Raw genomic sequence first — 24766 nt, 5'->3', positions numbered from 1 at the left:
AAATTATTTGATAAAGCAAGAACATTTAGACAAGAATTTACTATTCCATGTTTAAATGCACCTTCAAGGCAAGAGTCACATTTTAAAAAATCTCTATAAACCCATAAACATTTGCTTAGAGATTTGTTTCTAAGATTGTCATATCATCTGTGAGAATATCTTTCTGTATCTTAAAAATAGTCTACTTCTCAGGCTTGGCACGGTGGCTCACGCCTGTAATCCCAACACTTTGGGAAGCTGAGGTGGGTGGATCACCTGAGGTCAGGAGTTTGAGACCAGCCTGGCCAACATGGTGAAACTCCATCTCTACTACAAATACAAAAAAATTAGCTGGGCATGGTGGCAGGCACCTGTAATCCCAGCTACTTGGGAGGCTGAGGCAGAAGAATGACTTGAACCTGGGAGGCGGAGATTGCAGTAAGCCGAGATCATGCCACTGCACTTCAGCCTGGGCGACAGCAAAACTCTGCCTCAAAAAAAAAAAGAAAAAAAGTCTACTTCTTAAACTTCTGAAGCATCAGAGTAGTGATGACCCCTGAGAATGACAGCAACTAGAAAGCAGTCAGAGAGTTTCTGGGGAGCCAGGAGTAATTCTGGTTTCTCAATAGGGTGCTGACTGTGGGAGTAGTCATTTGTGAAAATTCATCAATCTATACATACAATTTTTATGTTTTTCTGCATATATACTATACATCACATTTAAAAATAGAAGAAAAAAGTCCACTCCCTTGCTCATTATACCTCTGAGTAATCTGACTGAACATGAATTAACATATTTAGTAAAAGATGAATTGGAAACCTCACCTCTAACCATCCCAGTTTTACTTGCTTATATGAAACACTCTTAGCAATGTTCTTTTGTTTAGAATATTCTAAGGATACAATACATACATACATCTTACAGACTTTTGGTATAAAGATAATATAATCAATTACTTAAATTTAGTACTTCAGTAACTAGTTACTAAGTACTCACTATAGCCAAGATGCTGCAGGGGTTTCTTTAATGCTCAACACATTTATGGAGGAAAACATCATAGAGAAGAACTCAAAAACAGCCTTTGGAAATCTGGCAGATGACATGGATTATTTTTAGCATTTTACTTCTGTTTTTGGGGAAAATGAGTAGATGCCATACTTTTAGCATCTTGGAAAATGTTGTCTAGAATAAGTAGGTGTCAAAACTTGTCATAAATGTGTATCATAGATAAATTGGTAGACAGAGGGCACACCAAGCAGCTGAAAGTGCAGGAACAAAGGTGTGGAAGCAGGGGAGCATATGGTAGGCAATGAGTCACAAAAAGCAAATATTCTGGCTGAATGGATGTGCCTATTTCATATCAGAATTTTTTTTCTGAATCCAAGCTACCAGAGAAGCAGGCTCAATGTGAATTACTTTCCTTTCCTACTCACAGAGACAAATGTTGTGGCAGCTCTGCTTGACTACACAAAAGCCCTGAAACATCCTTTTCAAAACTATTTGTTTTGGAATCTGGCCCTGAAATGTTTTCTATTTAGAAAGATATCCTGTTAAGTCACATTTTCTCATGTACATCAACATGAATGCTTGGAGCCCTGCTGGTAGTGATAACCACCGCTATCTTATTTGTCAACAAAGGCAGACAATGCATCTGTGGCAGGCAGGATAATACCCCGTCCCCCAAAGATGCCTGCATCCTAATCCCAGAACCTATGAATATGGTACCTTACATGGGAAAACAGATTTTGCAGATGTTCATTAAGGGTATGGGCCTTGAGATGAGGCAGATTGTCTTAGATTATTTGGGCAGGCCCAACCTAATCACATGAGTCTTTAAAAGCAGAGAACTAAAGTGTAAGAGGGGCTTGACCCACTGTCACTGGCTATGAAGACAAAGGAAAGGAACCATGGGCCAAGGGATGCAGGTGGCCTCTACAATTGGGGATGGCCTTCCCTTTACATCCGGGAAGAAAACGGAGATCTCAGGCCTACCACCAAAAGAAACTAAATTCTGCCAGCAACCCAATGAGCCATGAAAACGATTCTCTCCTAGAACCTCCAGAAAGGAATGCAGTCCTGCTGTGTTGACTTTAGCCTGGTGAGACCTGCGTCAAACTTCCGACCTATAGAACTGTAAGATAATAAATTTGTACTGTTTAAGTTGCTAAACTTGTGGAAGTTTGTTATGGGAGCAATAGAAAGCTAATACAGGCTCGGATAGTTTTATTCAGAATGGGATGTTCTTATCACCTTGGCCTTGGATTATCCACGAGAGAACAGCTATCATTTGGGAGATGCAGCAGGGCGGGGGTAGGCAGAGTTTGAGTAGAGAGATCAATGTCAATTTTACAGTTCTCCTTAAATACATTTTCCCTCCAATAACATATACATATTAGATGTTAGTCAAATATTTAGTGTAGGAGCCTAAAAAGAAAAACACTACAAAAATAAAAATACTCTAGATTCTGCCAATGATGATGAGCAGGAATACCTCTGTCTTAACCCTTCCTGAGAGACTGGGCCCCACAGATTACTGAAATAGACATGAAATGATGCCTAGCAATTAGGTGCAGTAATTGTCTTTTCTTTTTTGAGACAGAGTCTAGCTCTGTTGCCCAGGCTGGAGTGCAGTGGTGCGATCTTGGCTCAATGCAATCTCTGCCTCCTGGGTTTAAGCAATTCTCCTGCCTCAGCTTCCCGAGTAGCTGGGATTACAGGCGCATGCCACCAAGCCCGGCTAATTTTTGTATTTTTAGTAGAGATGGGGTTTCACCATATTGAATACGCTTGTCTTGAACTCCTGACCTCAAGTGATCCACCTGCCTCAGCCTCCCAAAGTGCTAGGATTACAGGACTGAACCACTGCACCCGGCCAGGTGTAGCAGGTTTTCATTAGTCATAAAATCAACATGTGGACTTTATTCTAAATGCAGATTCCTGGGTCTCAACCCAACGAGTCTCATTTCAGAAGTTTTAGGATGGGGCCTAGGAATCTGAATGAGATCTAAAATAAGTATTTCTGAACTTTTTCCTCGAACAAATGGTTAATATTGCTGAAGCACTCCCCATTTCTCCCACCAACTACCTGAGACCTCTGCTATGCTGATCAAGGCCCCAAGTGCAAATCTTGTCAGGAGTTAGCCCATCTAGCAGACCAGATGATTAAGGACATAGCTTTGATATGAGAAGACTTGGATTTGAGTCGGCTCCTGTTTCTCAAGCACAGATGGGGTGCTTTGGGCAAGTCAGTTACATTCTCTGTGCCTCAGTTTCCTCATCTGTATAAAAGGAATGAAACACCTACCTGCCCACAGAGTTATGACAGATTAAGCACAGTTCTTGGAACATGGTAACCATTCAGTTACTATGATGATCACTACCACCATAATTCCATTTTCATATGAAATCAGAGGCAGCTTGAATTCTTTAGCATTTTTCATTCCTGGAGTATCTGGAAAGACTAAACATTTAATGGAAACAAGCTTCCATTCTGGACTGCAAGGAATTGAGCGTGTTTACAAGAGATTGGCATCCATGTCTAGTTAAGGCTACATGTACCCAAGGGGGCATAATTTTATTCCAAACCTCTAAAAACGTTGGCTAAAGCAAAAAAACAAAAACAAAAACAAAAACAAAAACAAACTTCCTAATCACAACATTTTGGAAATGTATCCATTTTTTAACCTTAAAATATGAAATGCCAACTATATGGATTATTGTGACAAGAGCTTGCCATCACAGGCTATTTTAGTGGCTAACTGGGATAGGGTCCATTGTGATTTGAAGACTGTTGAAACTGCAATTAAATGACCTACTCAAGGTGACAAAGCAATTTAAATAATCTCAACTCCAGGTGAATATGAAGGACATAAATAATTGTGTCACTGGCCAGGTGCGGTGGCTCATGCCTGTAATCCTAGCACTTTGGGAGGCCTGGGCTTACAATCACCTGAGGTCAAGGTTTCAAGAACAGCCTGGCCAACATGGTGAAACCCCATCTCTACTAAAATACAAAAATTAGCCGGGCATGATGGTAGGTGCCTGTAATCCCAGTTACTTGGGAGGCTGAGACAGGAGAATCACTTGAACCCGGGAGACGGTAGTTTCAGTGAGCTGAGATCGCGCCACTGCACTCCAGTCTGGGTGGCTGAGCGAGACTCCATCAAAAATAATAATAATAATACAATTATAATAATTGTGTCACTAAACAGTACACACAATTCAACATGAAAATTAATAGATACAAAAAGTAAATAGCACTGCAGTCCATGCTGACATGATCACAGTCAAATGGCCTGCTGTTGGGGTCACAACTAGAAAAACAAATCAGAGACTAAAATTTTTTTATTTTACTTTAAGTTCTAGGGTACATGTGCACAACGTGCAGGTTTGTTACATATGTATACATGTGCCATGTTGGTGTGCTGCACCCATTAACTCGTCATTTACATTAGGTATATCTCCTAATGCTACCCCTCCCCCCTCGCCCATCCCCACAATAGGCCCCGGTGTGTGATGTTCCCTTTCCTGTGTCCAAGTGATCTCATCGTTCAATTCCCACCTATGAGTGAGAACATGCGGTGTTTGGTTTTCTGTTCTTGCGATAGAGACTAAAAATTTAATTAATGATATAGAAAAGTTAGTGATTAGTTGTAAAGGAAGAAATATAATACCTATTATTTTCTATATCATTTAGTGTTCTTTCTCTTCCTGCTAGTGTGTCTTCCTCCACCATTGTTTTTTCTCTACCTTATCCTTTATAGAAAAGGTAGAAAACATTAATAAGAAAAGGGGCATCTGAAGAAAGTCTTCATGTTTGCTCTTGCTATTTTTTCTCAAACTATCATCTTCCAGACTACAGGGCAGGATTATCTGTTGGGGGAAACTCTTATCTTTATGTTTCCATGAGGACCTATTGTCAAAGCAGCACTTCTGGCCTCTTTGCACTTCTCTCTCTCTCCTCCATAAAATGGGAACTGATTTACCTCACTGGAGAGACAGTAAGTGTCTTGGGCCCACTGAACCTCATTCCTCTACTGCAATAGTTCTCAGACTTTAAATGCAATAGAATCACCAAAAGGGCTTGTTAAAACGTAGACTCCCGGGTCCATCCTCCAGAATCTTTGATTCAGTTTGTCTGGAATGGAGACCAAAAGTCTGCATGTCTAGTCAGCTTCAAGGGAATGCTAATGCTGCTTGTCTGGGGGCCACACTTTTAAAACCACTGCTATACTCAATGGAGCTAAAGTGGTTTTTACTGAGCGGGGTGGGGTAAAGTGCTAAACATCACTGTCCTTACATGGTTTGCCCCTTCCCTCTTTAGCACCTGCTTGTCCTCAGGACACAAGCTCTCCTCTTCCTTCATATGGTAAAAGACCCAAAGGCAATTGTTCACTAGGTTTCCTGGGGATGTGGTGAGTAGATGTTAAGCTTCTGGGAAGAACAATATTAGGAAGGACATTTGGCCACAGACCCAGGCTGCAATCCTGGTCTCGCTCCACCAAGAATAAAGTTGACATTTCAAACTCCATTTGAGAGACCTGTATCTATTTCTCAGTTGGTTCAAAAAATAAAAGGAAGAAGAGTCTGAATTATCAGGCCCTCAAGAGTATCCATCATGATCATGATTGTGGGATGATCGGGAAGATAACTAGGAATTCCAAAGTCTGTGACCTCACTCTGGAAGCACAGTGACCCTGCCTTGTCTCAGCCATAATGCTGAAGCCAGATGATATCATCTGTATACAATGAATAATGTTCTTGCTTCTGTGGAACATGCTTTTACCACCAAAGTAATGTAAATGGAGAGAAGATATAGGATCTTCAAGAAATTCAGCCTACATCACTTCTCTGGGTCAATCATCAACAACTAACTTGTCCAGACCACGTTGGCTGCCTCAACAGCTTCCTTCCCACCCACAACTAAACCTAGACCTGGGGCTATTCTTCAGTGCCTTGGGCACCTCTTAACTACTCCCACTCTACCCTCATTTTCCATCCTTGGGTCTGGAAGCTCTGTTTCTGTTCTGTGTTCTCCCACCCTACCCACATCCTGCAGATGGATGCTTCTCTGTCTGTTCAATTTTCTGTTCAATTTTCAAATGACACCCTGCCTTGAAACCCGTAGTTTCGCCAGGCTTGCCTTACCACTGCCCAGCCTCACCCAGCTCTTGAAGTCCCCAACAGCATTCAACACTTCCAACCCCTCTTTCTCCAGGAAGGAAATCTAGAGAGCAAAAGAGTTTCCTTAAGCAGAATTAAAACACACCTTCCTCCACAAAACAGAAAAAGAAAGTAGCAGGTGGAGCCCAGGCCAGGTCTCACACTCTATAGCCGCCATACTCCTGGGGCACCCATCACAGGCTCTTATAACTCCTCCTTCACCAAACTAAGAGCCTCTCCTGGCTGACAAAAGGACAAAATGGCACCCATGGGCCAAACACTGCCTGGACACATGTCCTCTGTGGCTCATTGAGTGTTGGATTTTTTTTTTTTTTTAATTTTGGAGCAAAAATATAAAAATTCAGAGATTAGCATAAAGTTCAGGTTTCTATTTTTTCATTTAAAATCGGAATGTCCGGCAATACTGCACCCACATTCCTATATGGTAACACTGGGCTAAGCCAGGGCTGCTGTGCCCTCTAGATAACATGTGAACCTTGAAGTCTGGCACAGGCCTTGTGATTCCCTGCCATCCTCATTCTTTCACTGCCTTCTTCCACAGAGCATACCTGAACGACTACCCCCTTCTACACACCCTTTCTACCCTTGGTAGTTAAGTGTAAGCTCTACTGCCTGCCACTGCTAATTTCCTGAGCTATCCCTGTGTTGAAATTATATGGTATGGTGCTGTTGAGAGAAAGAATATATGTATTCTTTTTCCTCCTCAGCTGGTGGTTGCTTCCATTCTCAGTCATGAAGCTGTAATTGTAAGGATCATGAACAAATGGCAAATCCCAAAGTGGCCTGACTCCCAGAGGGTGAGGAGAGAGATGGTCAAGGGACTCAAAATAAAAAGGCAATCCTCTTTTTAACATTTCTAGTTCCTTAAAAGATCTGGACTAATGAAGCAAAAAGTAGCCATATCCTGTATTGTTACAGGACAGAAATTCCATAATCAGAAGGTACCAAATATAGAATTTTATGGTGCACCTAATTTTTAATTATACATAAAGAAAATAAAAGTATGTTGTTTTTGGAAAGACCCTGTCACCTGCTAGTCCTCTTCATTTAGCAATAAGCTCTACTACAGAGTAGCTCAGAGGAGAATTTTTATGGAACAGGAAACAATCACAGTGCAATAAAAGTGTACAAAGATCTTTTCCTGTCTTGAATCATCTGTTATTTGCATGTACAATGAACTGGTTGAAGATACTACTATGCCATCCTATGACCTCAGTGTTACAGCAAGAGATACGCCCCAGGGTGGCACAAGTGTGGGTATCTTTTGAATTCCTGGTCTTTGCTCACAAGATTAGATTAGTGAGTCAGCGTCAAGGTAAATAATATTTTCTTTTCAAAATCCTTCCTTCTCCTTCATACCTCTTTCCTTCTAAGACCAGAACTTACCTTTTTTCTTTTCTAAGTTGAAAACTTTTTTTTTCTTTTGAGACAGAGTCTTGCTCTATCACCCAGGCTGTAGTACAACGGCATGATCTCAGTTCACTGCAACCTCCGCCTCCCAGGTTCAAGTTTTCCTGCCTCAGCCTCCTGAGTAGCTGGGGTGACAGGCTTTAGCCACCACATCTGCTAATTTTTGTATTTTTTGTAGAGACAGGGTTCCACCACATTGGCCAGGCTGGTCTTGAACTCCTGGCCTCAAGTGATCTGCCCACCTTGGCATCCCAAAGTGCTGGGATTACAGGCGTGAACCATGGCGCCCAGCCCTAAGACCAGAACTTAAATGGAAAAATAAACTGTATCTGATCCTACTTCTCTTTCTTCTCAGACTTCCCAGGATGAGAATAGAGTCTTTAGTCCTTTTCTCCTAGTTCAACATAAAACAGACTCAAAATTGGCCGGGCACGTTGGCTCACGCCTGTAATCCCAGCACTTTGGGAGGCCGCAGCGGGTGGATCACTTGAGGTTGGGAGTTCAAGACCAGACTGGCCAACACGGATGAAACCCTGTCTCTACTAAAAATACAAAAATTAGTTGAGTGTGGTGGTGCATGCCTGTAATCCCAGCTACTCAGGAGGCTGAGGCAGGAGAATTGCTTGAACCCAGGAGGCAGAGGTTGGAGTGAGCCAAGATCGTGCCACCACACTCCAGCCTGGACGACAGACTGAGATTCTGTCTTTAAAAAAAAAAAAAAATTTAAAATAAAACAGGCTCAAAATTAAATAAGGGATTATTTTTTTTTTCTTTTTTCTTTTTTTTTTTTTTTTTTTTTTTGAGACAAGGTCTTGCTGTGTTGACCAGGCTGGACTCCAGCTCCTGGGCTCCAACTGATCCTCCCACCTCAGCCTCTTGAGTAGCTAGGATTATAGGTGCACAACACCACAACTGGCTGGTGAAGGGAAATTTTAAATAGTCCACTAGGAATCTTTCAGTTATCTTTACTAGAGATCTAACCTTTTCTACTGATCCAGCTAAAGCAACAATGAAGGTCGGACTAAGGCTCTATCTACAGTGGAATGAGCCACCAGGATGATGAACAATGATCCCTTTGGAATATGATTTGCAGGTCACGAAGCACTTTCACATAACTTATCACATACAACAGAGCATTCTGTAAACCTTATAAACAAATACAATGTATCTGTATTACGATTTTGGCACTGGACACGATACATCACTATACTGTAAATCCAGCCTGGCCCTGATTATCAGTGTTAATTCAGTTTCGAAAAGGGAAAGGTCCCAGCATGCTGTTTATCCTGAGTTGGAGTTGATTGTTCTTTCTCATGGACAGAAACTAGTTAAAATTAAACCAGTGAGAACTATTCAAGCACTTATTTGCTAAATTCCTCTTTCAATGACATACCTGTTTCTTAGGAAAAATAATTTTTTAATCTTTACTTCTGTTTTTCTTACATTGTAATAAAAAATGGCCTAACGACTTTTACACATATATTTCAGTACCTAAAGAGGCATAATATGTCATTGAGAGCACTGGCTTTAGAGTTAGAATTCTTGAGAATGTCTGCTTCTTACTAACTATATCACCTTAAACAAGTGATTTAACCTTTCTGAGTCTTGGTTTCATAGCTAAAAAGTTAAGAGGATAATAATACCAACTTCATACAGTTTCAGGGAGGCTTAATTAAAACAAATAGCAAAAGGCTTAAAAAAAAAAGCCTAATATATGTAATAGTAAATGCCCAATAGATATTGGCTATTATTTTCAATATTGGTGATTCATGATTATCATAAAATCAGTGGTCCTCAAAAGCAATATGTGTATGCACTTATGTATATAGTATGTACATACTATATAATACTACATACATACTATATATAGTACTATATACATACTATTTTTACAAAATTTTTGGGAGACAAGGTCTTGCTCTGTTGCCAAGGTTGCAGTACAGTGGTACAATCATGGCTAACTGCAGCCTCAAACTCCTGGGCTCAAGTGACCTTCCTGCCTCAGCCTCCAGAGTAGCTAAGACTACAGGCACATGCCACAATATCTGGCTAATTTTGTAGAGACAAGGTCTCACTACGTTGCCCAGGCTGGTCTTGATTTCTCGGCCTCAGATGATCCTCCCACCTCGGCCTCTCAAGGTGTTGAGATTACAGACATGAGTCACCATGCTTGACCAATTTAAGTAATTATTAAGGCAGTTCAGTATGTATTTGTGAGAATAAAACAACACAGAGCTCATTCTAGACCAGGGGGTTGACAAATTCAGCTTGAAGGCCAAATCTGGTCCACTGCCTGCTTGCATATAACCTGTGAACTAAAAACAGTTTTTACATTCTTAAACAGCTAAGAGAGGAAAATCAAAAGAATAATAGTTTGTGACAAGGGAAGATTACAAGAAATTGACATTTCAGTGCACACAAAGTTTATTGGAAGACAGCTATGCTTATTCATGAACATATTGTCTATGGCAGCCTTCACGCTACAAGGGCAGAGTTAGGTAGCAGAGACAGAGACCATATGAAACACAAAGCCTAAAATATTTATTACTTGGCCCCTTACAGAAAAAGTTTGCCAACTTCTGGTCTAGACTGTTAGCTCTATGATGGTAGAGACAGATGAGGCCTAGCTCAGCGCCTGGGCCCAAAATTGTGTTCAGCTTTTTGATGAATAAATGTGGAATCAACATGAAAAGCCTGAGATGGGGCTCCTCATACATGGTAAAGATAGTTGTTCTCAAACAACCAAGAGCCTTTTTGAAAACTGAGTGAGAGAGGACTGCCCCAGTCTGTGTGGCCCAGCGAGGATCTTTGTCATCCTATCATTCTAATGGTGGAATCTGAGGCCACACTGAAGAGAGTAGGGAAAGAGGACATCAAAAGGACAAACCAACAAGAGAATTCTGCATTCATCAAATATACCCATTTTGAGACAATATGAGAATCACAAAAATACAGGAGAATTCATTTTGGAAAAAGTTATATTAAAAAAAATCCTATGGGCTTAGTTTACCTCAAGCTTATTTTTAGATATGGCTGCTTAAAAGGTTTACAAAGTCTTAAGCTGCTAAATGTAAGTATGATCCGAATCACAGTAAATGTTAGATCTTACTGTACTCTGTGCTAGTTAGACAATATCCAGAGTGTCACATTCAACCTACGGAGCCTTATTTTTAAGGTAATTTAGTGACAACCTGGTTTCTAGAGGGGAGCTATCTGCACAGTGATGGGTCTAATCTAGGCACCATTCAAACAAGGCAAGTTGATGGAACTGAAGAATAGTTACCATAGAGATGAAATTGCAGTCCCCATCTAAATTAACGTAATTCATATAAAACACTTAGAGTACCTGGCACATAGGAGATACTTAATAAATACAAGCTTTGTGGGAGGCCGAGGAGGATGGATCAACTCAGGTCAGGAGTTCGAGATCAGCTTGGCCAACATGGTGAAACCCCAATTCTACTAAAAATACAAAATTAGCTGGGTATGGAGGCCCGTGCCTGTAATCCCAGCTACTCGGGAGGCTGAGGCAGGAGAACTGCTTGAACCAGGGAGGTGAAGATTGCAGTGAGACAAGATGGCACCCCTGCATTCCAGCCTGGGCGAAAGAGCAAGACTCCATCTCAAAATAAATACATACAAGCTTTGATCATCAGCACCATCAGCTGAAATATTATAATGTAAAAGAAGCTAACTTTACTGTCATACCCTTAGAAGGTATAACCATATCCACAAATGGAAATCAGGTTGCTAAATCAGCCATATATAAATTATTGCAAATGTTAATAGTTTATGGCAAAATTTACTTACAATTTTTTATCAAGTAATTATCACTAACTATTCAGTCCACTTTTCTATCTCTACTGAGGAGACTTTGGCAAACAATTTAACTACTTCTGTTGCTCTAAAACCAGGGATGCAAAAGACATTTATTGTTCACTGAATACCCATGTGCTCCCTCTCACTTCTAGGCCCTTGCTATTAAGCAGGGTGATAAGCTTAGTTCTAGCCAATAAGCTGTGAATCAAAGTGATTTTTGTCACTCGAGGCCAAAGCATTTCAGAGCTGGTACATGATTATCCAGTTCCCCTTCCTCTGGTGGGATCACTTGAAAGCTCCATGTTAAGAAAGCAAATTCGCAAAAATGACAGCAGCCTGGATTTCTGAGTCATTGCATATAGGTGAGCTGCCCTGGAGAACAGCCAATAAACACAGACATTTACATGAGCAAGACAGCAATGGAGATTTCATGGTTAATTTGTTACTGGAGCACAAACTACTCTATCCTGACTAATACATAAAGTCTGATATTTTGGTAGTATAGAAAGAAACTTTGTATTAATCTGTGATCAGTCATCTCGGGCACTTTACAAAAATTAGCTGAATAAGCAGGGAAATTTTCCAAACCTTCCTCAGACAGCTATCTATGCAACTTTACTATTTCATTTCAAGTACATTCACACATTATTACCACATCTACTCCAATTTAAAGATAAATATTTAAAATCAAATCCTCTCTGACACTCACTTATTGAAAAAACTTGAGAGGTAACTAAGACATACATTGAGCAATGTAACCGCTGGCAAACATACTCAGCTAATGTTGTTCTCTCACATAGTTGGTTGCCTGCTTTATGACCCTTGGGCTTCATTTTCAGAAGACATGTGGCAGGAATTAGTGCCCCAGGCAAAGCTGGCTTAGTTTCCCTTTGTTAGCAGTCAACAGGTATGCTGTTAATCGGACCAACCAATTTCAGTGGGGCCTTAAACACAGAGAGATGCTATCTCCTTTGGCTGGCAGTAAAAATATCCAGTAAGATAAGGACTCAAGCCTGTGTCCTTTGATACATTCATGATTTAAAACCACTGGAAACTCTGGAATCTGGCAGGCAGCAGGGTATAGGCTTCCACAGCCCTGAGTTCAAATCTCAGCTCTTCTACTGACAAGCTGTGTGAGTCTCAGGCCAAATGACACAACCTCTTTGAGTCTCAGTTCCTACTCCCTTCACAAAGCATTTTGAGAATTACTAGGATTGATGTAAGTGGAAGTACTCAGTATACATTGGATGCTGCCATAGTGCTATGGAATTCTAAAAGTCAATCTGAATTTCATTAACTTTATGTTTTATTAAAACAACATTCTCTGCTACATTTAAAGCAGTGAAAAATGTATCTTTGGCTTTACCCTTAGGTTAGATGCTGTCTCATAATAGTCATGAAGATAAATTCCACTACCTAATCTGATCATCTTCCAATATGATCAAGCTCTTGTTAGGAAAACATATCTTGAGTTAAATTTCTGCTCATCTTCTAGAGGCAACCGACTTTTAAAAATTCCTAAGAATTTCCCAGCCAGGCATAGTGCCTATAATCCCAGCACTTTGAGAGGCCAAAGCGGGAGAATTGCCTGAGCCCAGGAGTTTGAGACCAGTGTGGGCAACATGGCAGATCCTGTCTCTAAAAATAAATAAAATAAGATAAATTTTAAAAATAAAAATAAAGTAAAATAATTTCCCACCAACCACATTCTGCTGATTTCCAATTCTGATCATGTATTTTTATAATCCAAGTAAGTTGCCCTGATACTAAAAATCAATGTCACCACAGGCTAATGATAAAAAAAAAAAAAAAAAAAAAAAAAAAAAAAAAAAAAAAAATTCAGACAAATTCCAACATGGAGGCATTCTACAGTGTATCTGATTGCTATTCCTCAAAACTCTCAAGATCATCAAGAAACAAGGAAAGTCTGGGAAACTGTCACAGCCAAGGAGAGACTAAGGAGACACAGCAACTAAATGTCATGTAATATCCTAGATGGGATCCTGGAACAGAAAAGGGATTTTGGCTAAAAACAAAGGAAATATGAATAACCTACGGGCTTTAGTTAATAATAACAAGATCAGTTCATTAATTATAACAAACATGTCATACTAACTAATGTAAGATGTTATTAATACGGCCCGGAGCGGTGGCTCACGCCTGTAATCCCAGCACTCTGAGAGGCCGAGGCGGGTGGATCATGAGGTCCAGAGATCGAGACCATCCTTGCTAATATGGTGAAACCCCGTTTCTACTAAAAATACAAAAATTATCTGGGCATGGTGGCACACACCTGTAGTACAAACCACTCAGGAGGCTGAGGCAGGAGAATCACTTGAACCCAGGAGGCAGAGGTTGCAGTGAGCCGAGATCCTACCACTGCACTCCAGCCTGGTGACAAAGTGAGACTCTGTCTCAAAAAAAAAAAAAAAAAAAAAGTTAATAGGGTAACAGTATATCATTGTGGGAGTATATGGGAGCACTGTTTCATCTGCTTCATTTCTTTGTAAATTTGAAACAGTTCTAAAAGATAGTCTATTCATTTTTTTTAAGTCACTACAATGTTATACTTACTTCACATGTATTAAAATGGCCATAATTTAAAAGACAGATAATTAAGTGCTGGTGAGGATGTGGAGAAACAGGAACTTCCATCCATTGCTGGTAGGAATGTAAAATGGTGCAGCTGCTCCAGAAAACAGTTTGGCAGTTCCTCAAAATGCTAGGTGACATGACCCAGCAATTCCACTTCTAGAAATGAAAATAAATGTCCCTAATAAACCAGTTCACAAAGGTTCACAGCAACAATATTCATAATAGCCCAAAAGAGGAAACAACCCCAATGTCTATGAACTGAAGGATGAATACATAAAATGTGGTATGTCCACACAATGGTATATTATGCACACCCATGAAAAGAAGTCTTGATATGTGCTACAACATGAATGAACCTTGACAGCATTGTGCTAAGTGAAATAAGCTAGACGCAGAAGGCCACATATTACATGATTCCATTTATTTGAAATTTCAAATTTCAAATAAAGAGGCAAATCTATAGACAAAAAGTAGATATGGCATTGCCTGGGACGGGGCAGTTGGGGAGGAGGTAGTAGAAGATGAGGAAAGTGCTAATGAATACAGGGTAATGAAAATACTGTAAAACTGACTGTACATTTTAAATAGGCAAATTGTATGGTATTAAGGAAAGTCTGAGAAACTGTCACAGCCAAGAGTAATAAAACTGTTATTTCAAAAACAATGTCATAAGTGCCAAGAATACTGATGAAACATCATTTAATCCTATTCAAAGTGAAGATTTTGACAATGTGTGGTTGATATGAAACCTTTAATTTCTCTGAGAAGTCCTGCTGCTTGCTTTAGTAATACCCTTAATGCCTCAGGGCATAACATAGTCAAAAAAACTGTGCATAAAGAAGTTGTAAATGAACCTTGGTATCCTTTCTAGATTAAATGAGCAACATGTACATCACAAGGTCTTCCTTAAGTGTGCCTGAGATGTGAAATAGCATGCAGAATATTCCCACTGATATTTAACAATACATTAACATGCAAAAATGGGTATCACTGTGTACCCTTTTGTACAATGCTTCAGGATTCAGTCATTTCCTCTGAATTATGAGAAAATTACAATGTTTTGGGCTCTCCCATTATTTATTGTCCTAGTGCTATGAGAAATGCTTATAGTAACCTCGCAGAAATACTTCAATTAAGGCTTAGTCTCCCACAGAACTATATATATCACATGGGGAGAATATAACTTTGTAAAATATTTAGAAAGTTTAATCTTTTATCCTATACATGCCAGCTGTACATTAGCAGGAAGTATAAGTTTTAAAACAAAACTACTTTGTTCAAGATGAAAGAGATGGATATTTTCCCATGTTAATCAACTCTTATTTCAAGAACTCATTTTACTGTTAACATTAGAGAAACTGTAATGCTACATAGTTGAGGGTTAGTCATAAAATACATTTAGACTTTTATAAAAATTGCATATAAATTTCATAGAGAAATTATTTTATTTGGTAACAGAAGAAAATATGAATTGACTGGAAGAGCACTAGATTTGAAGCTAGAGTGACGTCCCATGATGTCAGGAGTTCAAGATCAGCCTGGTCAACATAGAGAAACCATGTCTCTACTAGAAATACAAAAATTAGCTGGGCGTGGTGGCGCGTGCCTGTAATCCCAGCTACTGGGGAGGATGAAGCAGAAGAATCACTTGAACCTGGGAAGCGAAAGGTTGCAGTGAGCCAAGATCGTGCCCCTGCACTCCACGCTGAGCAACAGAGCAAGACTCTGTCTCAAAAAAATAAATAAACCCTCACATTTTTTCAAATGTTGAAATTATGAGACACAGTTACGAGTTTAATTTCTGCCACTTTCAAATCAGGCAACCTCCAGGAGGCAAGTCATTCCCTAAGTCTTGGTCACTTATCAGTGAAAGGAAGCAAAATCAGAAAGCTTTTTTAAACCTCAATAAATGCCTTACCTCTTTATCGTGTAGTTGACTAGTTACTTTCACATTCACTATCTTGTTTGATCATCAAACCTACAGCTGAAGAGAAGGCCTTCCTTCTCATGGGGTCAGAAACACAATCACAGACTTTGACTTCTCATTCATGGTTCTCATGGCCAACTGGTTTCAGGTATCTAAACTTTAAATTGCCCTAAGGCTCATTTTAATTGACCACTAAACATTCAGAGATTTTCAGATTACCTTTTTCCACTGATAATAATCTTGAATTTTTTATTTATTTATTTATTTTGAGACGGAGTCTCCATCTGCCACCAAGGCTGGAGGTGCAGGGGAGTGATCTCGGCTCACTGCAAGCTCCGCCTCCCAGGTTCATGCCATTCTCCTGCCTCAGCCTCCTGAGTAGCTGGGACAACAGGCACCTGCCACTACGCCCAGCTAATTTTTGGTATTTTTTAGTAGAGACGGGTTTCACCATGTTAGCCAGGATGGTCTCGATCTCCCTACCTCGTGATCCACCCTCCCCGGCCTCCCAAAGTGCTGGGATTACAGGCGTGAGCCACCACACCCAACCAATAATCTTGAATTTAATTTGGCTGTTTGAGGATAAGAAAGGGATCAAGCAAATTGTTATTATTGTTTTTTCCAAAATTAACTCACTTCCATGACAACTTCTGATAAAAAAACATCATTGGGTTTTTGTGAGCTGGGTTTCACAGCTGGCACCTCACTGACCTGATTAACACTTAAAATTGCAATAACTGGGTCACTCTTAGAAACATTTCCTTGCCTAAAAGGATGTCCCAATGATCTTAAACCTGGGGAGAGGGGAAGGAAAAGGGAGACCGCCAGGAAAGAATTCTGAGAGCTCTCCAGGAAAAGAGAGCGGGAGTCTTTGAGAGGTTTTGGTTTATTCACAAAGGTTACAAATACCAACTTGATATCAACCTAGAGATTCTACTTGTCTAAACCTTTCCCCCTCTTTTATTCATTACAAGCAGCCCTTGGTCCAAGGCGTAATTAACAAGACCGATCCTTTCACAGCCATTTACCAGGGTCTTAAACTTAAATCCAAATTGTATTTTCGCTGTACTGCTAAAATCTCTTATTTCTTAGTTCTCAAAAAAAATTGAAGGAGCTTTTGTCTTTTTTTTAATAAAAACATCTTTTTTTTTTTTTTTTTTTTTTTTTTTTTTTTGAGACGGAGTCTCGCTCTGTCGCCCAGGCTGGAGTGCACTGGCCGGATCTCAGCTCACTGCAAGCTCCGCCTTCCGGGTTTACGCCATTCTCCTGCCTCAGCCTCCCGAGTAGCTGGGACTACAGGCGCCCGCCACCTCGCCCGGCTAAGTTTTTGTATTTTTTTTAGTAGAGACGGGGTTTCACCGTGTCAGCCAGGATGGTCTCGATCTCCTGACCTCGTGATCCGCCCGTCTCGGCCTCCCAAAGTGCTGGGATTACAGGCTTGAGCCACCGCGCCCGGCCAAAACATCTTATTTCTTGAAACTGGATCTATAAACAATTTAATGTATTGTGTTCCTCAGTAATAGAGTAAATCTGATTCCTGCTAATATTTTGGGTCGACACCCCAAAACCTTTTGCTTTTTATCATGAAGAAGCCCCTCAGACACCTTGTACCTTACTAATGTCTCCATCCAATTTACTATCAAGAAAAGACAGTTTCTCTCTTTTTTTTTTTTTTTTGTGGTCAGCTTGGATCTTTTGAAGAAGGCATGTCTGTGTGCAGTGAGTTATTACCCAGATATTCTTGTAAGCATTTTTTTTTTTTTTTAATTGAGGCAGTGTCTCACTTTGTCACCCAGGCTAAAGTGCAGTGGCACAATCTCAGGTCACTGCAGCCTCAACCTCCTGGGCTCAAAATGATCCTCCCACCTCAGCCTAAGTAACTGGGACTACAGGCACGCGCCACCATGCCCAGATAATTTTTTTGTAGAGACGACCTTTTGCCATGTTGCCCAGGCTGGTGTTGAACTCTTGAGCTCAAGCGATCCATCTGCCTCAGCCTCTCAAAGTGCTGGGATTACAAGTGTGAGCCACCATGCCCAGTCTCGTAGTTTTATAGCTGTGAATTGCTCACAAAAGTCAATCATAAAATTTAGTTTATCATAAAGTCTGAAGTCCCTTCACCACTGGACTTTATGACCAAAGCCATGTCTAACTCTGCTAGGAAATATTTTCTGATGAAACAAGTGTTTTAAGTAAGAAAAAAACTCACCCAATCATCTAACTCCTCATCCTTTCTGTGCCTACAATATTACTATAATAAAAAGCAATATGCTTTTACAGAAGCCATGCTACATATGTCTCACCGAAAACGGTACGTAGGCCCTTTCAGACGAAGTGCTGAAAAGAAATCAGATGATCAAAGTTGAACAGCCTCACATCTCATGTGACCTTACATGTCGGCAAAGTTTCCAACAATCAAAATTGTATAACCATTTTATAACCAATAAACCCATATGCAGCACAAATGCCTCTTTCTCTTTCTCCCTGACGTTCATCATCAGTCAGAGTAAAAGTTAATTCGGAACTGGATGAAGTGACAAGCTTTTGAATGTTGAGAGAAATAATGAGGGCCAGATGCGGTGGCCTCAGCCTCAACACTTTGGGAGGCTGAGGCAGGTGAGTCACTTGAGGTCAGGAGTTGGCGACCAGCCTGGCCAACATGGTGAAACTCCAACTCTACTAAAAATACAAAAACTAGCCCGGCAAAGCCAGAAGCTGCCGGCCCTGCCTTTCATATCCAGAGAAAAGGCCCTGGGAACACAGAACCACTCAGGGGAAGGTAAAGCACAACCAGGAAATGGAAAGAGAGCTCAGGCAGCAAGGGAGGGAAGCACGCTCTCAGCTGGGTTCCATTTTGAGACTCCCAGGAGTGAGTAAGTTCTCTATGTAATTAGGTTCATCAAGAGGAGAGAGAGGAGCACATTTTCTCACAGGTCTAAGCTGGGGCCTACAAGTGGGGTCTTTAAATTATTTGTCTTTGACCTGGGGCCTTTCCTGAGGTATCCACACCCACCTCCAATTAGTCCACAGGGACTTCACAACTCCCCGATCTTAAAAATTGGGGGAGAATGTGTTCACACCTGGATTCTTCCATATGGCCATAGTTCAAAGGCCTGAGATTAGAGTCATGACCCATAGATATTCCAGGAGCTTCCAGCAGTGGATCCTGACACCCCAGGGGAAAAAATCCTTACACCTGGTCACTCCAAAGTTCTTAGGCTCCTACACAAGGTGAGTTTCCCAGTTTCCCATTGCCAACTCCACAGACACCCCCTGGATGACCACCAACTCACTCCTCCACCACAGCTCCACCCCAAAAGAGGGTGGGAGCAGATCGAAGTGGCTTTAATGGTGTACCCAGAGAAAAAGCTGCTGTCTCTTTCTTCAGGAACGCTTCAAGAGAAAAGGCGATAAAGACTAAGTGGAATGAAAAAAACGAAAACAAAAAGAATGATTTATCACTATTGTTTTGGTGTTTTTAAATGTGGCTCAAAGAATGTTGGTGGTTCCACCAGCTGAAACCTGTGGCTATTCTAAGCATCTGTTAGAGTTACCTCAGAAAGAGCTTTGCATTTTTGTTAAGATATTTGATTAAGTTTTTTGAGCGCTCAGTGTATAAAGTCAGATAGACCTGAGGTCAAATCTCAGCTCAGCCACTTGTAAACTGTGTGACCTCAGATAAATGCTTTTATTTATCTCCCTAAGCCTCAATTTTCTCATCTAGAAAATGAAAGTAGGCCAGGTGCAGTGGCTCATGCCTGTAATCTCAGGGCTTTGGGAGGCTGAGGTGAGAGGATTGCTTGAGGCTAAAAGTTTGTGATCAGCCTAGACAACATTGCAAGACCTCATCACTACAAAAAAAACTTTTTTTAATAAGCTGGGCATGGTGGTGCACACCTGGGAGGCTGAGGCGGGAGGACTGCTTGAGCCCAGGAGTTCAAGGTTACAGTGGGTTATGATCATGCCATTCCACTCCAGATTGGGTGACAGACTGAAACCTTGTTTTCAAAAAATAAAAATTAAAAATAAATGGGTAATTATTGCACCTATCTCATAGGATGGTTTATAAAAATGAAAAGATATATTACTTGTAAAGTATTTAGTATAGTGCCTGGTTCATGGAAGATATTCTGTAATACTAGTTATTAATATTACTATTATTTTAAGAAAGATATTTGTCATTTTACAAAGGGCCATGGCAAATGCTACGATTTAATATTTGGACATTTCAGTGTATGAGACATTAACTTCAACATACTACCTGATTTTGCATTTGCCTCATCAATTTTCACTAACGTCGTCATAAAAAACATAAATATATATAAAATATATAAAACCAGGCCAACCTTTCCCTTCCCCCCACTAGCCATTTCTCAAGCTCATTTGTTCTGTCTCTCCTCTCAACTGCTCTCTCTCTCCTTGACATTTTTAATGGACCATCATTGCCTGTGGAAATACGAAGATGGTGGTCAACCACAGGGTGCAAGTCAATGGCAAGGATGTGGCATCCAACAGCTCCCTCATCGCTGAGTGCAGCTCAATGGAAAGGCTGTGTTTTGATTTGCAAAATGGTTATGATTTGCAAAATGCAATGTTTGTTCCAAGTAAACAAATATTCCAAACCACCTCTTGAACTGGAATTTTGGAGTCAGCAGCACTGCTTTCTGTCTTGTTTCTCCAGGTAGAACCTGATCACAATTGTCTCTCTATCAGCCTTACCTCAGCCCCATGTTCTTGGGCCATAAACACCAACCTTTGGTGCTACCCTCCTGGCCTAGCCTCACGGCACCTGGCCTACCCTCTCCAAAGCCACTGCTCACCACCTCCTGGTAGTGTAGAATGTCTTTAGGAAATAGACTCTCAGTCCCAAGGACTTTGGGCCAACCCATTTGTGTCCGCCTCTGACAAGCTAAGCTACCATGACCTTTCCAGAATTCAACTCCCCAGTGTGAAGATTCCTAGGACCCCAGCCACACTCCCTCCTTACTGTGTACACTCAACCTTGAACTGGCCAGCAGCCTTGTGTTTCACCTCTTCCAATGACACATGCATTCTCTCCTTTAGATTTCCCCTTTAGATTGGTTTCTGAGGGCTTTCAATCCACAAAACTTCTTGAACTGGAATGTCTTGCTACCAACTCAAATTAATCTTGGGAGGCTGAGCGTGGTGGCCCAGGCCTGTAATCCTAGCACATTGGGAGGTTGAGGCAGGCCAACGGATTCAAGACCAGCCTGGGAAAAACAGTGAGACTTCATCTCTAAACACAAAAAATACAAAATTAGCCAGGCATGGTGGCACGTCCCTGTGGTCACAGCTACTCGGGAGGCTGAGGTGCGAAGGATCACTTGAGCCCGGGGAGATGAAGGCTGCAGCGAGCAGTGATCATGCCACTGCACTCCAGCCTGAGTGACAGAGTGGGACCCTGTCTCAAACATAAATAATAAATAAATAAATAAAAATAATTGTGGGGCCAACAACCTCAAAAATAGATAATGAAAAGAGCTTGGGTCTAGTAATAAGGAATTTTGAACAGAGCTTCTGGCTATCCCGCTAACTAGCTTAGTTAAGAATATCTGAGTCCCTCCTCTATACAATTAGGGGATAGTCTGGATATGCTACCATATAGCTCTAAGATCCTAAATGCCCACCCTCCCCATGGCAAAATGCACTTATTTATTTATTTGTTTTTTCATTCATGTAATAACTATTGAGTATCTGACATTGCAAAGCAACGTGCCAGGTATTGTGAGGGGTTAAAGATCATCCTTCAGAGAGGTTATCATCTAGAATGGGAAATAAGACAATCACATCACTAACTATAAGAAACAGAGACAATGTCACAATTCAAGATATCTTTTTTTTTTGAGATAGAGTCTTGCACTGTTGCCCAGGCTGGAGTGCAGTGGTGTGATCTTGGCTCACTGAAAGCTCTGCCTCCCGGGTTCACCCCATTCTCCTGCCTCAGCCTCCCAAGTAGCTGGGACTACAGGCGCCCACCGCCATGCCCGCCCGGCTAATTTTTTGTATTTTTAGTAGACACGGGGTTTCACAGTGTTAGCCAGGATGGTCTCGATCTCCTGACCTCGTGATCCACCTGCCTCAGCCTCCCAAAGTGCTGGGATTACAGGTATGAGCCACCGCACCCAGCCAATTGGAGGTACTTTTAAGATAAAAAGAACATTATAAACCCATTACTAACACCCCAACCCTGAAATTCATTTTCAACATGTCTTTCCTTCTCTGCATCTAGTCTTTCACCACATGCTTCTTCCTTTACATTTCTTAATTCTGTGCCCTCCTTTCTCCACTTTGAGTCACAGGCTTAATCTAGGGCCTGGACCAACCGCCCCCTGTTATGTTTTTACACCTGTCTCCCATACTCACCCTAACTAATCTGTGATCTGTTAACAAAATATGAGGAATCAGAAATGGACTTGGCTGCTGTCTTGATACAGCTCTAAGACGGCCTTCCCCATATTATAGAACACACATGAAATCCCTTTACAAAACTATCCATACTGCACTTCCTTCCCCCACTCCCTCCTACAAACAGGAGCTAAGAATATACTTTGTGCTTAGTGCTGGGTGGGATGTTTAAGTCGTAGGCTTTAACCTCCAAGGCTTACACAACCTGTCAACTTCCTGGTCGGGAAGTTGGGAGGTGCTAAAATACTCAGGATACTATATACAATGGGGATATTAACAGCACAAACAACAGCAGTAAGTGCTATAGGGTTCAGAAGAGGGAGAGCTACTTCATGCTAAGGCAATCAAGGAAGGCTTCCAAAAAGAGGTTACACCCGAGCTACACCTTGCACCATGGGCAGGACTTCAATATGGAAAGAGGGAGGCAAACAGGCATTTTGGGCCAAGGGCCCAAGTGACTGAGGGAAGGAAGGAGGGCGGTTTCAGGACCAGCAAATTGTTAGGTGGGGCTTCAGTGAAAGGGCACTTTTTGAAAGCAGTTTGCAAGGCACCAGCAAGCTTAGTAAGAGAAACAACTAATTTTCTGCTTAAGTCAGACTTCATGGTATAAGAAGATAGAAGAGAAAAAGGAAGTTTAATAATCGAGGCAAAGAAGAGTATCAGCAGGGAGTGGTAAAAAGACCCCAGAAAATGAGAAAACCTGGATTTGCTAATGAGGGGATTTGCTAATTAGCTTTGCTAATGAGGGGCTTGGGTGGCCACAGCAAGTCATCTAACCTCGCTGGTCTCAGTTTTCTCATTTGTAAACTGAAGCAGCTGAACTGGCTGACCTCAAAGGTCTCTACAGCCCAAACTAGACCAACTGTATATTATTTCTGCCATTAAAACATTTATCATGGGAGGAATGAAGGGGGGCAGGATACCTGTATTCCCTTTCCATATAGGTTTCTCTTCCTGAACTTAAAATTTCCTCTTCCTAAACTTACTACCTCTCTCTCTCTCTCTCTCTCTCTCTATATATATATATATATATGCCTCCACATTTAACACTTTACTATAGAATTTCATTACATAATTCAATTTAAAGGAGAGCTGATTACAAAGGTGGTGGGGGGGGGGGTGTAAAAGAACTTGCTTCAAGTTCTGTGTGGGCCCCCTGGCCTGAAATTTTGCTTCTGGCTCACAGGTTCTTCAAGAAATTTATGCAACACAGCTTAAGTCTCATACAAGTATATCCAACACCGTGGCTGGAGGGAAAAATATCACGGTATAAGCCATAAAATGTGACACAGTAAGTAAAGGGGGAAAGGTGAGAACTCTGTTACTCATCTGAACGACGGCTTCCTTTTAGTAATGCCAAATGAAGCCCGAAATACAGTAATAATTGAAAAGTTAGGGGGAAATCTTAAATTTTGTAAATTCTGCACTTGAAAATGCAGCTGAAACACGGAAAGTTTTTTGGCAGTGAAATTCGCTGAAAACTGACATTTTTATGCCGCATCCAGAGGTCCCTATGCTCCAGGAAAGGTACCAAAAACAGAAAGCACGGATGGGATTTCACTACAGCCCTATTGATCCTATGCACCGAAAGGCCAAAGGCAAATAAAACAGTCTCAGAATTAAAACAAAACAGGCTGGATCAGAAAGCCTCACCGGCAGCCACCCAAAGTTGAAAACAGAAAACTTAATGAAATACCTTACTTCAATGCAGGGAATCACAATTCAGTTAACAGGATTATTGTTTAAGCAGCATAAATACGCGATTTAACACCTGCGGGCATTGCCTGCCCGGACCGGGCAGAAGCGCGCCCGGAGGACGGTGGGCGCCGCACTGCACAGCCGGGAGACGAGAGGCGAGCGAGGGGACCCGGTGAGACTGCCCCCGAGCCTCCGCGCGCCCCGAAAGGAGTAACGCTTCGCTTTCCATCTGTCTGTCCAGCCTTCCTTTTGGGCCCTATCCCCACCCCCGCGTACCTGCCGCCGCCGCCGCCGTCCTGCCCTAGAGAGCGCAGCTCCCACTGGAGATCCAAGTACCTGCAGGTCTACTCTGCGGCTACCTCTCCGCGCCCGCGCAGCCGCTGCGCTCGCGCCACTGCGCATGCTCGGCCGGCACCCGGGCCCGCAAACTCTGAATCCACTTGCCACGTTTTGCCTGCGGCTCCCAGGGGGAAGGAAAGGGAAGCCCAGAGCCTGGGTTCAGGCTAAGGGTGAAAGACGAGTTGCAGGCGCTGGGAGCGTGGATGGGGAGAAGTGGATGGGCGCTGTGGCAACGTTATCTCTACCCCCTACAGTTACCCAAGTCTAAAGATGACCACCTACACCCTGGGAATGAGTTTAGCACAGCGGTTCTCAAACTTGAGCGTGGATCAGAATCACCTGGAGAGCTTTTTAAAATCACAGATCCCAAACCCAGAGTTTCCGATTCA

At 41.6% G+C, this 24766-nt stretch overlaps 1 protein-coding gene across 2 annotated transcripts in view; it reads right to left on the bottom strand.

The window, feature by feature from the left end:
• Positions 1-24426, bottom strand: part of PLS1 (plastin 1) — a 111309-nt gene extending 86883 nt beyond the window's left edge. The window contains exon 1 of one of the 2 annotated variants that reach the window (XM_050778143.1): positions 24315-24426. The gene's annotated coding sequence lies outside the window, so the exon portion shown is untranslated. Of the gene's footprint in view, positions 1-24036; positions 24225-24314 lie in introns of those variants that run through there. The other variant, XM_050778142.1, reaches the window with a different exon arrangement.
• Between the last annotated feature and the right edge of the window lie 340 nt (positions 24427-24766).

This window comes from Macaca thibetana, chromosome 2 (genome assembly GCF_024542745.1).
Source record: "Macaca thibetana thibetana isolate TM-01 chromosome 2, ASM2454274v1, whole genome shotgun sequence".
Lineage (NCBI taxonomy): Eukaryota > Metazoa > Chordata > Mammalia > Primates > Cercopithecidae > Macaca > Macaca thibetana.
The sequence above is the reverse complement of the archived record's forward strand: the minus strand, read 5'-3'. Positions and strand labels throughout refer to the sequence as shown.